The sequence below is a fragment of the Elephas maximus genome, chromosome 10 (genome assembly GCF_024166365.1).
Source record: "Elephas maximus indicus isolate mEleMax1 chromosome 10, mEleMax1 primary haplotype, whole genome shotgun sequence".
In the NCBI taxonomy this organism is placed as follows: Eukaryota; Metazoa; Chordata; class Mammalia; order Proboscidea; family Elephantidae; genus Elephas; species Elephas maximus.
In genome coordinates, this window is record NC_064828.1 from 53,976,177 (window position 1) to 53,992,471 (window position 16,295).

General features: G+C 34.0%; 1 protein-coding gene across 1 annotated transcript in view; it reads left to right on the top strand.

Annotated features, from left to right (window-relative positions):
- LRFN5 (leucine rich repeat and fibronectin type III domain containing 5) overlaps window positions 1–16,295 on the top strand; it is a 310,355-nt gene that overhangs the window by 135,836 nt on the left and 158,224 nt on the right. Inside the window, exon 2 of the mRNA XM_049898642.1 lies at window positions 14,015–14,190. The gene's annotated coding sequence lies outside the window, so the exon portion shown is untranslated. The remainder of the gene's footprint in view (window positions 1–14,014; window positions 14,191–16,295) is intronic.

Sequence of the window (16,295 nt, forward strand, 5' to 3'; positions counted from 1 at the left end):
ATCCTTTAACTCTCAGATTCCTTTGTAATTAAGAATTATATTCTTTCCCAGACTTCTAATTTTCTCTCTTAATTCTTCTCCATTAGGAGAATCCATCAAGTCTGCTGTATAAGATTGGGAAAGGTTCCAGATTTTATAGCTGTCTTCTATCTGGAAGCAAAACATTTTATGAGTCTCTTGGTTCTAATGTTCTTAACTCAGCTGAGTGTCTGAGCATTTTAGATGAGAGACATTTTTATAGCCTTGACAAAAATGGCAACTTTAATATTAATAACTCCATCAAAAATTGATCAAGTATGTTGTTTTTCTGAGGTCTTTTAAAAATGAAACTACTAACGAACATTTTAAAGACCCATGCATTTTGGCTTGAAAAAATCCCCCCAGTTCAGTACATGATTTAACTATTTCTTCAATTACGACATTTAAAACTAATTCTCAACTTCAGTTTGAAACCCAGAGTGAGGTTTTCCAGCAATAAGTTCACTTTTTATGATCAAATTGTCAAGAGACTTGTATTTCCTATTCTCATTTTTTTTATTTTTTGAGTGGTGGATAATAGTTTACTGTTAAGTACAGGAGGCATTCGACTACATGGATCATAATAAATTATGGATAATATTGCAAAGAATGGAAATTCCAGAATACTTAATTGTGCTCATAGGGAACCTACACTTAGACCAAAAGGCACTCCTTTGAACAGAACAAGGGGATACCGTGTGGTTTAAAGTCAGGGAAGTTATGCATCAGGGTTGTATCCTTTCGCCATACTTAGTCTGTATGCTGAGCAAATAACCTGAGAAGCTGGACTTTATGAAGGAGAATGGGACATCAGAATTGGAGGAAGACTCATTAACAGCCTGTGATACAGAGGTGACACAAGATTGCTTGCTGAAAGCCAAGAGGACTTGAAGCACTAACTGATGAAGGTCAAAGACCACAGCCTTCGGTATGGATTACACCTCAACATAAAACAAAAATCATCACAACTGGACCAATAAGCAACATCATGATAAATGGAGAAAAGACTGAAGTTGTCAAGGATTTCATTTTACTTGGATCCCCAATCAACATCCAAGGAAGGAGCAGTCAAGAAATCAAACTACATATTACCTTAGGCGAATCTGTTGCAAAAGACCTCTTTAAACCGTTAAGATGCAAAGATGTCACTTTAAGGACTAAGGTGTGCCTGCCCCCCACCCTCCAAAAAAAAGCCATGATGTTTTCAGTTGCCTCATATTCATGTGAAAGCTGGACAGTGAATAAGGAAGACCGAAGAAGAATTGATGCCTTTGAATTATGGCATTGGTGATGAATATTGAATATATCGTGGACTGCCAGAAGAATGAACAAATGCGTTCTGGAAGAAGTACAACCAGAATGCTCATTAAAAGCAAGGATGGTAAGAATTTGTCTCACAACTTTGGACATGTTATCAGGAGGGACCAGTCCCTGGAGAAGGGCATCGTGCTTGGTAAAGTAGATGGCCAGCAAAAAAGAGGAAGAACATCAACAAGATGAATTGACACAGTGGCTACAACAATGGGTTCAAGCATAACAAGGATTTTGAGGATAGCATAGGACCTGGCAGTGTTTTCTTCTGTTGTACATGGTGTCGTTATGAGTCAGAACCAACTTGATGGCCCCTAATGACAAAAACAATACTAAATACAGGGAAGACTGTTAGTTTAAGTAGGAATACCTTTGTAATTTCAGTAAATGCTTACCTTCATTAGATAATGCTTGAATATATCTTGATATCTTAAATAGCTATGAAGAAGTGATTTTTTTAACTGACATTTATTTTCATCTTTGAAGCCTTATTTTAAACTGAATAGATTCAAGTTAATGAATTCTTTAAGGATAATGTAAATGTTTCTAAATTTTGAGCAATGATTTTCTAATATTAAATATTTTGGAACATATGTGATTATTATGGTGAAATTTAAAAAAGTACTATTGTATTATCAAATAAGTGAAGAAAAATTCACTTTATAATATGGTTTCCCAGAAGAATTAGTCTTAAAAATTATAATTGATGAAATCAAAGTAGATATAAACTTAGGGTTTAAAAATATGACAATCTTCCTAATCAATTCTATAGTCTTTTTGGCCCCAGATTCTCTGTTATCTTAACATTACATTTATTGTTTTAGAGTTAAATTTTTTTAATAAATAAATCTGAAAAATACATATTCCAGATCATCAATGCTATTCATTATATTATGGATACAAATAAAAATAAATAAATAAAATAAAAAGGGACTTTTAAATATCTGTTTTCTATTTTTTTTTTATTTACCTCTTTTTGCACAAATGATGTGGAATGGTAGTTACAACTAATACTATTATTAAAAAAATATAAAATAGTTTTCATTGCTTACCACCATTTCAACAAATTTTGACAGTAACAACCATTTCTCTATTTCCTACAATTCCGGTCATATGCAAGCTTCTTTTTAGCAGAGGTAATGACTAAATTTACAAGCATTTCAGTGGCTCATAAGCACGGGACACTGCTCATTCTGAAAGTAAAATGGTAGATAAGGCATGGACTTTTCAAGAAGACAAATCTGTAGACAAACACAAAACATAAAGTATCACAATTGGTAAGTATTATATTAGAAAGAATCCAGAATATGATTGACTAACTATACTTGGAAGTCAGGAAAGGACTCCTAGAGGAAATTGAGTTTGAGCTTGGTCCTGATGTGTAGAAGTAGTTATAACAATAGATTAACATTGTAAGTTATTTTTATATGAATATTACTATCTATGATTTTCACTTTTAATGCCTACCTACTTTTTTACTGTTCTAATCAACTTTTACGCAAATATTTTTTTTTTGTTTTTGATCATTAGTTCTTTTTTATTTCCCAATTCACCTTCATAAATATGTATCTAATGAATGTTTATATATCTAATGAATATTTTTGCATACCTATTTTGTATTTGTACATATTTCTCCACTAAAATAGGCCCCCAATGGTAGTTTTATTTTGTCAAAGAGGATGAGGGTTTTTAAATAATAGAGAATTTTAAGTTGTGTTTTCCTTCTCTGATCATTGGTAATACCTTGTTTATATCTTTTTATGCTAATTAAAGGTCCTGGTCTGGTTATCAGATGGGTAGAATCCAATAGAATATCTTGCACAAAATGGGCATTTGGCCTCTAGTTATTCAATTTCAATAATAACTTTTGTTTTTATATAGTCCAAGAGCCCTACCGTTTATCCCAAATGTTTGATAATGCAAGAAGTAACTTGGCCAAGAACAAAACTAGTACGAGAGAATTGATTCAAGGACAAGGTCTGAGCATGCAAACACTGAAAGATCTTTTTCACTCTATTTTTCTTCTGCCTATGAATTGAAATTATCTAAAACTTTCTCTTTTTTAAATTATATTTTTAATTCATATGATTTCTCTGGTGTCATTTTTTCCTATAATTTGGCATCCAGTGTCTGAAATGCTGCCTCCCCAGTTTTTTAAATCTGCCCCAAATTTATGAAATTTGATGCTTTTAAAATGTATGCTGTCTTATTGACCATCATCTATGTGCCAGACTTTCGTACTAACTCATCACTTACAGGATCTCATTTGATTCCTGTGTAAAATATATGAGATGAGAGAATTGGTGCTTAGGTGAAATGACTTTCTCAGAATCATAAAACTAGTAAGTGAAAGAGTCAAGATTTTAAATACTGCTTTTTGTAGCACAATGCTCAAGAGTACAGGCTTGGCCTCAGACATATCTGTTGGCAGTTCCGTCTTTGCTTTTGCTACCATCCTAATCTAAAAATCTATCTTTGCCCTAGACTATGGAAATCACTTCCTAACTAGTCTCTCTGCTTCCACTTTGGCCATCATTTGACGTCATAATCATTCAAAAATGTAAATCTGTTTATGTAACCCGTTCTCGATTTCCTTCTCTATCTCAGATATTTGTGCTAAATTTGGAGTGATCCTTCTTATCTAGGCAAGAGGATAAGGATTTTCCATGTTGAAAGACCAATTTGTGCTGAGCTCTCGCATATCCGAAGGCAAGTTGTCTTTAGGGTTTGCAAGTTTAGAGAGAGATTTTAATGTCATAGTCAAAAGTATATGGTTTGGTGTGAATGGAGCTTAGTCTGTGAGGATAGTGGAAACCAGATGCTTATGGGCTTTATATGCCATACTAGTTTTTTATGTGTGGCAAATAGTTTGATCTGCATTTATAAAAATAGTCATTATGGTGGCGACAAGATAGAAGTATGGAACATATGTTGTATTGTGGTAAGACTGGAGTAGTATCCCATTTATGAAGCCGTTGCATTAGTGCGAGTGAGAGTGGAGTACTGAATTACCATAAAAGTAGTGGAGAATGAGTGCAAACAGAATCAGGGGTTATTAAGGACAGAACTTCACTGATTAGATAAGTTTCGCTTTTTATTTGAGTGTTCACCACCACTAAAATCATTGTCATAGCAAATAAGTAGAATTACTGATGCTGGTTGGAAAACCAGCATGTATAATAAAATAATATCAATAGGAATATATGGACATTTTGAAACTATCTATAAATTTCATTTCTATATTAAAACTTATTTTCTATTTGGTTTATCCATTTTGGTTATGTTGAGATAAATTTAAACATATATTGCCCTTAGCTGCAAAATAAATGACAAGCGAGCATAAATAATTTACCAATTTGTCTCATATGAATTACATTTCCATTTTATTTCTGATGGCTCACATATTTTATAGTACCATCAATTCCCTTCCTCTTGACATCATGACTTGGTTGAAGTTTCTTGTGCCTGAGTAACTTTTTTTCTAAATCCAAAGCATAGGGTTGAGTGGAAGGAGACTGATGAGAAGTCGGAGATTCTATTTTGTTCTTTTACCTGCCACCAAATAGCTGCATGTCCCTGTACAAGGGGCCCCTCATCTCCGGGCCCCAGAAATGAGAGCAAATGATAAGTGTTAGCTGCTTGATAAGGCTATTTTGAAGTTCACACTCAGAAATACGTATGAAAAAGCTTTGAAAACGGTAAAGTACAAATATCTACAATATTAATGTTGGCTTTTATTTTATACTGAGCTCAGTTACCACCTATGCAGAACCATTTGGCTAATACCTGTAATCACTCTAAAGAAGAAACTCAAATTGTGCTCTTGCTCAGACACTTCACAGAGCTAATAGCACTTACCATAAAGTTCAAATGCATACAGTTTTAGAGTTGTAAGTAAAGATTACAGTTTTCCTGGGCAATAATCCCAATCTCACATTAGAACACATTGAAAACCAATAAGTGAAATGATATCCCCTCCACATATATGTGTATGTGTAGGCATAAGAACATATTGCTTATATTTATGTCCTAGGAGATGAGGTGAATTTTCCCATTTACATTTGCTCTTAAAATATTTATCACATTATTCATTCAGTGATGCTACATTAATGTATCCATTTATTCAGGACTTTGGAATAGACCTCTTGAAACAGAGTCTCAGTTTGAGGCTGCATGAAAGTCACTTTGCCTTTGAAGAAGCATGGATGCCTTACTAGAAGTGGTCCTATAGGACTTTAGCATTAGTGCAGATCCTCACGGTCATCTCCTCCAACCCAACATCCCAGCAAGAATGCCATCTTTGATATCCATATAGAATGAGCCTATTAGCAAACAATGAACTTACTGTCTTGAGGCAGCCCAGGCTAATGTGGGACTATGATTAATGTAAAAGTCAAATCCCTGTCCACCTTGTATCTTTCATTCCAAATCATGCTTTCTGGGTTTAGCATCCCCCACCCTGCCAAATGATATTTACTAGTCTGTTGCTTGTACCATATTTCTTTTCTACCCTAAGATTTCCATTTTTTCCAACCATTTTTATTTTCAATGGTTGGGAGTAGCCTTGCTTTCTTTGTGTGTCTTTTTTCAGACCTGTTTCACCAGGATTCAGAATGAGACACATTGTATTCCAGACATGGTTTGATAAGGACCAAATAATTCACTGCAATTATTACACTAGTTGTTGTAGATATTCCATTTATATTAATGAATGCTGAGATTGCAGTCCTGAAGCTGTTGACCCTTAAGGATTATGGAGACAATTAATCCCTAAAGTGCATTTCATATCAATTACTTTTTGAAGAAATTTCCGTCGCCCTGAACTTTATTAGTTAAGTTTCTGAATCTAAGCATCTTTACCTTTGGCTTTATTGTATTTCATTTTGACAGTCTTGGCCCATCCATTAAACCTATGGAGACATTTTTAAATCCCAGTTTTATGTCAGTCACAGATTCATAGATTTAATAAGCGCTGTTTCTTATGTCCTCTTTCAAGTCAGTGCTAAAATGCTGAATAAGAAAAGACCAAGGACAGCAGGGCTACTGTCTAATGAAATAATGTATCTGAAAGTGCTTTGCAAATACTATTTTGCATTCATCTTTGGTTAGGCGTCCTTCTTTGCATCTTTTGTACATGCTGCTTTAAAATATGACCTTATGGTAAAATATGACCCTTATGGAGAATTCATTCTGTGCAGTCTGCATGTGTTTTATTTTTTTTAACTTTCTTCTTCACAATGACCTCTTTGTCATAGAAATTATTTTGATTGAATCATACAGAGTTAGCTATTAGAGCATTCATCTCTTTTTCAGTCATCTTTTCTTTTAGAAACTTTCCTGTAAAGCAGTAACTTTTCTCCATTTTCCAGTAAATATTTCTCCATAATTTGCTCTCAACAATCTTTAATTTGTATTTCTTGAGTGTCCTTACCATGTAGATGAGTGTGGTACATGCTGTAGGGAATACAGTTGTCTGTATCATGTTCCAGGTCCTTGAAGAACTTTGAGACTATTAGGAAATCTAAGGTAGATGATCTACTGTCTGAGAGTGGTATATGTTAATGTGTGAGAGCACTCACTTCCAAGCTCTTAGTTCCTCCATGTAGTTGTAAATGTATATTTAAGTCCCCTCCCCGCCCCGCAAAAAAAGCAGCACCCTTGAGCTTCTAGATATTTTCTACACTCACTTTTTCTTTCAGCATGTTTGGAGTGGTTTTAAACCACTGCATGCTCCATGTGGTCCCTGGTCTGTCTGAGGTTGATACAGAGTCTTATGTTAACCCAATGTGAATCTAATTCCTAATTGCTCAACAGTTGCCCAGAACTTATACAGGCTCAACACATTAGTTTTTGCTGTAGTTTAGTTCAACACACTAATTTCTGTTGGATATAAATTTCTGTTGGATATACATGCTCTATTGTTCTTAAAATGGCCATTATAAAATGAGTTATACATATGTGTGTGTATTGGAAATGTCTACTATATGCATATGTGGATATACGTATGTATATTATGTGTTCCTATCTGTGGGTTTGTATTACTCATATTTCAGGTTAATTTTGTTTGATTTATACATTTTAAATAGATATTTTGACATAATTAATTCAGCATTTTGATCAGAGCTTAAAATAAGAAATTAAATGCAAAGATGCAACAAAAACAACCCACACAAAATGGTTCCTATTCTCTATTAAGCATTTTCTCTCACTCTTAAGCCTCTTCACATTTTCTAGATAACAGAAATCCCCATCCTACCTCCTTTTTTTTTTTTCTTTCTGTTTATAAAGGAAAATATATCAGGGAAGAGCAGGTGGAGACTCAACACAGCACCAGTCAAGCAGGGTGCTTAGTAGTTGGTCAGTATACCACACCACATTCCTGGCATAAAACCTAATCCCAGTTCTTTACAATAATGTCATTGATAAGCTCAGGTAACCAAAGAGAGCAGCAGTTGTGTTCTTCTCATTTATTATTTAATTAATCAGTTTATGTCTTATCTATTTTTTGTGTGTTTTATTAATTTTTAAACCTTTTATTTCAAGATAATGGCAGATTCACATGCAGTTGTGAGAAATAATATGGAACGCACTTGTGTATTACTTGTGTAATTAAAACTAATAAACAAATGAAACAGGTACTTTCTCATCCCCACACTAAAAACAGTTCTGGCTTCTGCCAATTTACATGTGAATCAGAATATCTGAAGAGAGTGAGTAATACATGTTTTGAAATTCGATTGAAACAGAGCATTACCACGGAGATACATGAAAATGTACTTTAAAGGAGAGTGAAGAACACCAAAGACACAAGGTAATTATGAGCCCAAGAGACAGAAAGGGCCACATAAACCAGAGGCTACATCAGCAGGAGACAGAAGAACTAGATTGTGCCTGGCTACAACCGATGACTGCTCTGACAGGAAACACAAGAGAGAATCCCTGAGGGAGCAGGAGAGCAGTGGGGTGCAGACCCCAAATTATTGTAAAAAGACCAGACTTAATGGTCTTACTGAGACTAGAAGGAACCCAGAAGTCATGGCACCCAGACCTTCTGTTAGCCCAAGACAGGAACCATTCCCAAAGCCAACTCTTCAGATAGAGATTGGACTGTACTGTGGGATAGAAAAGGATACTGGTGAAGAGTGAGCTTCCTGGATCAAGTAGACACCTGAGACTATGTGGGCAGTTCCTGTCTGCAGGGGAGATGAGAGGGCAGATGGGGTTAGAAGCTAGCCAAATGGACACGAAAACAGAGAGTGGAGGGAAGGAGTGTGCTGTCTCATTAGAGGGAGAGCAACTAAGGGTATATAAAAACCAAACCTGCTGCCGACGAGTCGATTCCGACTCATAGCGGCCCTATAGGACAGAGTAGAACTGCCCCATGGAGTTTCCAAGGAGCGCCTGGCTGGTTTGAACTGCTGACCTCTTGGTTAGCGGCCGTAGCACTTAACCACTATGCCACCAGGGTTTCCAAGGTATATAGCAAGGTGTATATAAGTTTTTGTATGAGAGACTGACTTGGTTTGTAAACTTTCATTTAAAGCGTAATTAAAAAAAAAAATGTACTTTAAAGCTCATTGCCGCCAAGTCAGTTCTGACTCGTAGCAACCCTATAGCAACACTATAGGGCAGAGTAGTACTGCCCTTTAGGGTTTTCACATTAGTGGGACCATAATATCTGTTTTTTGACATTTGAGACACCAGTAAGTAATACAAATGTTATATTTTATTTTTTCTTGGTTTCAAAGGCACAAAGTAGGACTAACCTTTAGATTGTCAGAGCAGATCAAGAACTAACAAAGGAAGAAAGCCAAGGACCACCCCCTGACTTCATCAATGGATGAAGATGTGGGACTCAAAGTTGTCTTTTGAAAGGAAAAAATGTCCCCGAAATTTTGAAATTCAAAGAAATTTCAAGAAAACATTTAAGAGAGTACATTTTTCTTGTGAAGGATTTAATTTTTGAAGTATATTTTGTTGCTATTTTGGATTCTTTTGACCCAATCGTTTGAGAAAATGTGAGGCAAGTAAAAACACTTCACTAGGTCTATAATCCTCACCTGCGTTACCTTGTATTTCCATTTTTTCTTTTTGTATACTAATTTTGCAACCAGCATCTTGCATATAAAATTTTTATAATTAAGATCAAATTATGATAATGCATTTTGTTCTATGCTATACCAGTATTAATTGTCTATATTTTATAGTGAAAAAAACCATTATGTGAAATAGTCTTTATGGAATTTAATGAAAGAAATAATTCCTCTAAAATAATGCAAAAAAAAAATCACTTCTACCTGTGATCTGCCCCTCCCCCCCAAAAGTCCTTCGCCTTGGGTTGTATCTTACAGAAATACAGTATCACTTAAAGTTAGATTCTGTGAGTCATTAATGGGAAATCACAAATGCAGTAATAAAATTTTTAGTTCACCAAGATTTATGTATTATTTAACTGCTGAACCCTTGCTATTAGAGGAAAGGAATGATTAGTTCTTCTCATTTACAATGTGACATTTACACTAAGTGATAAATGCCCTAATTTATTTATCATATGATTCTAGATGTGCGTAATAATTTGTAAACGTTTTCCTATAGCCAAGTATATGGTAGTATATGGTACTGCATTTTTATCAGATAACATAAATATATTTCCATATTCAATCGGTGCCTTTAATTTAATTTTTAAAGTAGGTTTAGTAGTCAGTGATGAGGTAAACATGTTTTAGTAATAATATTTATATGAATCTCTCTGAATATTTATGCATTTTTTAAAAAACTCATTAATATGAAATAATTTCCAATTTTAGTCTGTTTCCTAGTCCAAATTTATATCTCAAATTATTTTTCTTAATAAAATAACATTTCTTATGTTATATTCTCATTTTTGGAGCAGCCCTCTAAAGATTATGGCTATTATGCCAAACTTGTATTGTTACATGATTATTCAGTACGGGATTGAATGAACTGCAGTGGAACAATATGGCTCAATCTTTTACATATTTCCAACCAACTGGGTATTTATGTCATCATGGAGATCAAATACCTGGATGCCTAAATGTTTAATTTTAATCATTTTTAATATCAGATAAATATAATTAAAGACTAATATAGGACACCTCCCTCCATGTGGTTTACTTTGTGCTGTTTGGGATAAGATGGAGAAATGTGGGATGGATAATGATACCATTTATTGGATTCATAATTGTGCAAACTATGAGGGTATTTAACTTGAAGCGAATACTTAGGATTATGGCACTGTCATCTTCAAAAATTTTAAAGATCTGCTTGTTGTCCAGTGGGGAAACTTAGGGCAGCCTTAGAAAGAACTTCCTGAGGTATAAATTAATCGAATACCTATAATGACAAAAGCACTATGATAGGCACTGTTACATATTATGCTTTGAAATAATTACAACTTTTTGTGATAGTTTTCTCACTGTAAATGAATAAACTGAGCAATGCTATGATTCAAACCCAGATTTTAACAGTTTAAAACCGAAGTTCTGCCTTTGCCAAGAATGAGGCTCCTATAAGTAGATATGTTCAGTCAACAGGTAGAGCAGACATTGGAGAGGGGAAGAAAGTTGTCACTGGGAGCTGCAGGAGGTAAGGGTTCTCAGTTTTTTTCAAAGATGTGCCCTAGTAACTTTCTAAATTCCATCCATGTTTCTTGAGTTATTTCAGAGTTTAGTATTGGCATCCAAGATAATTGTTAGAGGGAGACCATATTTCTTGGGAATTCATGTACGTAAACAATAACAGTTGCCAAATTTTCTAAGACTGTGGAAGAAGGCCAACACAGCAACAGCTTAGAACTAGGAAATTGGTCATAATTTCTTATAAGATGTTTCATTTCAACATACTATCAAGAGAAAAGGAAATCTTTATATGATGATACTGGAATATTGTAGTAGTAGAATCCCAAATCTGAAATCCCGTACCTTGGGCTTTGCACTGACTAGAATATAAGGCTAAAAAAACAAGAACACTTTTTTTAGTGCTTCCTTACTGTAGGATATCTTAGTGGCCTTCTGAAACCTTCAGTTACATCGTAAGACATGAGTGCGTTGATTTGGAGTGGTATACCTCAATGTGAGAGCTCCAGCTTTCCTAGTTCCTGGCTGCATGACCTTGCCCAAGGTTAGCCAACTTTCCTGTACCCTTGCTTTTTTAGCAGTAGTATAGGAATATGTATTTACCTCATTCGATTCTTAGAAGAATGGGATGAGGTAAGAGATGTTTTATGTGTTTAATAAAAGTTATTATGAAAAGGAAAATGTTCTCATAAATAAATGATGTGATCATACATAAAAAAAAACTTTCTCTGGGAGATTGAAATTTAGTTAGGAGTTGCAGCAGTTACTGTGTTTTCCATTGCCAAATTGAAGTGTGGAAACATTAGTGCACAACATTTTTCTTTTTTCTTTTGGTTAGGGTAATATTTGTAATTACGCCTTGCTATAAAACTGCATTAACATAAAACCTAATTTCATATTTCAAATTTATTTTTTCCTTCATACTACCTCTTATCTTATCAAAGATTCAGGAACATTGATCTTCCTTGGCCTAAATATTTGACTCCTAGGAGTTTATTATACAAGTATTCACTCACATGTGTGCAACATGCATGTATATTGGCCTTGATTATATATATATTTTTTGTAATAACAAAACCCTGGAAATTTTCATATTTTTAACGGAGGATACATTGTGAGAGGATTATATTGTGAGCATATGGTGGATATGTATGACAGACTGGATGGGGTTGATGATGGAAGACAGAAATAGAATATTTCCAAGATACATTCAACTAAAGCAACAGGGAAAAACAAATAGTCCCCTGAGATATGTTTAGAAGGCACCAAACATACTCAAACACATGTTTATATATGCACAGACTATTTCTGAAAGGATGTTCTGAAATGTACAATGGATTCCTCTGAGGATTTATCTTGTTTTGATGGAGATTTACTTTTGGATTTCTTGTATTTTTATCATGTGTATATGAATGTAAACACATTTTAAAATATACATGGAAGGAAATACATGAAAATGCAAACAATAGCTCTCTGTTTATATATATTTAGCATATATATTTATATTCATGTGTGTGTTTTGTGTATGTGTGTGGTCTATTTTAATTATTCTAAAATCAAAATCTCTTATAATAAATATAAAATTTAAGAAGTGACAGCATTGGCTGACATGTAAATAACTTAAAGATTCTGTAGATAACTTGAAATATAAAACTATAGTTTACTTTTATTCAACTTTACCATTGGTCTGTGTATTGATTTTTAGTATTTCTGAGTAACTTCTTTACTAAATTACACAATAGCTTAACTTTTCATTTTAAATATAAAGTCCCAATTAGCAGATATCTTAAGATAATATAATTTCTCTCAAGTTTTGGCTTCATCAGATCATTCACATATCTATGCAAATGGAGACTGCAAAGATAGTAAATTAAAAACCTATTCATGGCCGAGTCCTTGTTCTATTATGTGCTTTTTTTGTTTGTTTATTGTTGTACTTCAAAATTCTATTATGTCTTACTTTTGCTTCTGCAGATGAAATAAATCATGTGTACGTGTGCGTTGTATGCCATTCAGTTGATTTTGACACATAGTGACCCTATAGGGCAGACTAGAACTACCCATAGGGTTTCCAAGGCTGTAATCTTTATAGAAGCAGATTGCCACATCTTTCTCCTATGGAGCAACTGGTGGGTTCGAACCACCATCCTTTTCGTTGGTAGCCAAGTGCTTAACCATTGCCACCAGGGATCCTTAAGATAAATCTTTATAGAAGCAGATTGCCACATCTTTCTCCTATGGAGCAACTGGTGGGTTCGAACCACCAACCTTTTCGTTGGTAGCCAAGTGCTTAACCATTGCCACCAGGGATCCTTAAGATAAATCATAGCCAAATTAAAATTAGAATCCTTTTACTCATCTTAAGAACATTAAAAACAAAACAAAAATAATTTCTGCATTAAAAATATCAGTGGTTGAAAATCAACTGGTACTATTATATGGATCTTAGGGGGAAAGAAAATTAAATATTATTTCTCATAGAGCCAGGAGGACTATCATCTAGATTGACATGGGACCTTCAGAAATGCATAGAAAACAGCCATCATCTGACATGAAGCTAAAGTACAAAGCTCATGTTTGTGTATTTTCTCCATAGACATATGTGGATCGATTTTTCTCTACTGAAGAAAATACAGGCAACAAGACATAAAACTATTAAGGCCATGACGGCAGGATTTTGTCAGCTTCTTTCAGTACTGTTTCCATAGCATCATGTGTTTGGTACAAAGTAGATGCCGAATTATGTAATTTGTAACATTAACCTACAAGCTGAATTGATGGAAATATTTAAAAAATTGAACTATGTGGTTTGCAATTATTTCAGCAATCTTCAGTTTTGAAAGATGAAAACTCGTACCAAAAAGGAAAAGCAGAATGCTGACATAGTACTTGGAATCAGAGCATACTGCATGTTCCACAGGAAAGCCTTATTATGGAAATCTATTTAAATTCTATTTAGTAATATTCCTGATAATAATTTAAAATTGGTCACACTGTTAACAGGAACTTTATTTTTATTTTTCAAGAATACTTCTTAAGCATTTTTTGATGCATTTTTTTTTTTTTTTTTGTGCTTGTCTTCTTTGAAGAGTCCCTGTAACCATTCAACCAGGTGGTGAGAAGATATGTAGTAGCTGAGCATCCTTACTCTTAAAACCATCTTCAGAATCAGCTTTGGAAATGCTTTCATCCTGTCCGTCTTCTGCAACAGCCAGGCAGAGTGCTGACTCCTTCACAGCAGTGAGGAACTCTTCAGGCTCCAGAAGTAAGTTAATTGCATTCAATATGATCATTGCCGGTGGGTTTAAAAACACTTGGAGGAGACTAACTACGAATCTTGCAAATTAATGTACAACTTAAAATCAGTGTTAATCATGACTAATTACTTAGGTTTCTCCCCCCCCCGAGTCATTATATCTTTCTAGAGATACAGAATGTACCACTTTTTTCTGTTGATGACCTATATACTTATGGACTTGTCTAATTTTTTTTTTTTTCAGGAGAGTTTTGTATACATTGTCATAATTATATTTGTAGCCCTGAGGTATAGGTAGAAGAGAGATTATGATAACAGCGTTTGTACATGAGTAAACAGATTCAGGATGACCAAGGATGTTGATCCAAAAATTTTGGATAATCAGTTGTAAAAATGGAATAAAATCCATGGTCTTTTGATTCTTAAAAGTTAAGTAATCTTTACATGACTGGGATCACCAAACACTGTAATGGATGATAATGAGCTGGAGCTAGAAACAGCACTTTTTCTGATTGGTTGGTTTATTGAATCACATGTTTTCTGTGTCATTCAAGGAGAGTTCCTGGCAACCTATAAACATGCATAAAGGGAAAACTAAAGAAAAGGGAAATCATATGTAGGAAAATGAACTGAAATTAGGAAGTATAAAAAGTCTGCAAAATGTATAACATAATGCACTGTATACAACACAAAAACAATATCCCAGCTAGTAGTGAACCAACCAACTTTTCTGGACATCCTAATTTCTGGATCAGTCAGGAAGTACGTCAATCACAAGATTATTTATGGCCATAGGATTTGAAAAATAAAGACAATTTCTCAGGAAAAGTTTAGAGTTTCCTGGCCTTTTTTTTTTTATCTTTATGTTATAATCCTATTGTTTTGCCATTTTTATAGTTTATTTGGATTATATTTGAGGTATTTCTTCTTGTCAAGGATTCTTCATACACAGATACCACTTACTGCCTTATGGACATGTTTGTATCACATTGTCACTACCAAAATGACTATGGGGTTATGAGTACTTATTTTTTATAGAGGGCAACATTTTGATATAATCTAGATTGTCTGTTTTTCAGAGCTTGGATGCTTAGCAACCAACCGAAACCTCCTTGAAGGGAAAGCGTAGAAAATACATAATAAAAAAAAAAACATAATAACCTTAGTTTTATTTTACAAATATCACAGCCTCAGTATGACTGCAATACAAGTGTATATGTCTTTAAAAGAACATTATATATTACTGTTAAGCATTTATTTCTGAATGACAGTCCTACAAATTGCAAAAGATTTAATAAAGAGTAGTCAGGCACCAGAGTTTTTTAGAGTAGTCAGGCAGTACATTTGTGCTAGTATGCTTAATCTAATGTTGAAGCACTACGTTTATGACATAAACAAAATGGATATATGTAGGTTATATTGAAGTTAATTCACTATAACTTTAGTTGTAGTGTAAAATGATGAGTTTGAGTATACAGAAGATGGTACAAATCATTATTTTAGTGTAAGATTTTTTTTCTATAATTTTATTAAACTGCATTCCTTTTTAAAACGATCTATTCACTTATTGTAAGAATTGCTTTCTTTGTATTGTTCCATGAGCTTCCTGGTACATGAAGATATTTGACAAAGATGTAGATTTTCCATCTTTTACATTTCTTAAGGAAAAAGAGCACTCTGCCTAAGCTCAAGGTAATCTCACACACTGTAAAGATTCATAAATAAATAGCATATTTTTCTTTAAGGCAACCCCACAAAAAACCCTAGAGATTTTTTCTGCCTGAACAATCAATTAGCGAATTAATGAATTTTTGTTTGTCACTGATAAGGATAATTTTTTCTAAATAAAAGCATCTGACTTTATGAAAGCTGGTAGCAAAGGAAATATATTTATTGGCATAGATTCCCTACTGTAAAAACAAGACTTAGTGAATTCAAATACATTTTCATTTACTAATGGGTTATAATCAAGGCCAAAGGATTTATTTAATTAACCTGGCAATGGAAGGCTAAACAGAAATAATTTATATATAGAAAACGGCTCTTCCAAGTTAATGCTTGATTCAATTTTTTAATTACTGATCCATTAGTCTGTAGAAGGAGAACTTCCCTTT